Below are 1,476 nucleotides of genomic sequence, written 5' to 3' on the forward strand. Positions count from 1 at the left end.
AAAATGATTTATCTCAATTAATAAACCCGCTAAAAATCCCAACGATAAAGCAGCTAACATAGGCACTGTAGAAAGATATGTTTTTATATCTTGCATTGTTTGTAAGTTATCCTTAATCGTGATGGATATATTATACGGTCAACTACATTTGTAGTTTATGAGTAGCTGCAAATAGATATTTACACAAGTTTTTTTTTTTTTAACAAAACATAAACATGTGATAGTAATCAAGTAGTACTGTCAATAAATAGACATCTTATAGATCCGTGTGTACAGTCTATTCACAAAATCAAATGGGAATGAAGGCGGATAAATATGGAAAATAAAATTGATTTGATTTAATATGAAATATTGAATAAAAATGCTCACGATTAAAAGGGATGTAGCGCAGCTTGGCAGCGTGTTTGTTTTGGGTACAACATGTCGCAGGTTCAAATCCTATCATCCCTACCTAGTATTCTTTGTTTCTTTTTATAAAAAAAAAGAAATAAAAAATCGAGTGATATTTATTCGAAGAAACATCAATAATCGGTGATTGAGGCATACCACATGCAAAAATGTTTTAAGAGTAAAAAAAGGCCCTTCTTTGCTTTTTTTCAAAAAAACAAAAAGTGCTCTTAGTTCAGTTTGGTAGAACGCAGGTCTCCAAAACCTGATGTCGTAGGTTCAAATCTTACAGAGCATGATCCTAGCTTTTTTCTGATCTTCTTGTCACTTAAACTGAAAAGGCTAATGGAATTTGATCCTTCAGAATTAGTAGGAGACCCCTTCATAATATGGTCCTAAATCAAATATCCAATTGATCACCGTGTCAGTTATGTAAATATGCAGTTACAAATAATCTAGCCAAAGTTATAGGAATTATAACTAACACAATTCCGGATAACAAAACTTCAATCATATTTTGAATTATTAAAAAATAATAGGTAAGGATTAATAGCTAATCTACATAGTACCTCAAATTGACTCAAAATATTAATTCCTATTGAGGGTTTTATTTTATTTCAAATAAGTCATATACTGCTTAACCCGATGAATAGGACTGAGGTGAAAATAAGAAAAGCTAATAAAAAAAAAAAAACTAATTATAGTAAGCATGGAAGAGATCAATGAAAAAAATAAATGATTGATACGTATTTTTGTCAACCAATTACCTCAATTTTATATAGGAGCAGAAAAAAGAGTTTAAATAAATACATACAAAGTTAGAATGGAATATCTAACAATTGTTAATGTTATGAATGAACATAGAGAGAATAGACAATAAAAAGGTATTATGTTATCAAAAAAGTGAAGATGAAATCTCCCACTCATAAATAAAATAAATACCAATTGTCTAGTAATTTTACAATTTATCCTACGTAATAGTCTAATACCAAGTATTAGATGAATGAATTTGACAATGATTCTGATTAAATTACCTTACATTATCTCTACTAGTCTTTAGAACGAATTTTTTTTTTCTACAACCATGCA

The 1,476-nt window shown here is 29.0% G+C and overlaps 1 non-coding gene across 1 annotated transcript; it reads left to right on the forward strand.

The window, feature by feature from the left end:
- Positions 1-611: 611 nt before the first annotated feature.
- On the forward strand, positions 612-685 carry TRNAW-CCA (transfer RNA tryptophan (anticodon CCA)). The gene has a single exon. It is a non-coding gene; the product is annotated as a tRNA-Trp (tRNA).
- Positions 686-1,476: the final 791 nt, after the last annotated feature.

Source organism: Cryptomeria japonica, chromosome 3, assembly GCF_030272615.1.
Source record: "Cryptomeria japonica chromosome 3, Sugi_1.0, whole genome shotgun sequence".
NCBI classification, from domain to species: domain Eukaryota; kingdom Viridiplantae; phylum Streptophyta; class Pinopsida; order Cupressales; family Cupressaceae; genus Cryptomeria; species Cryptomeria japonica.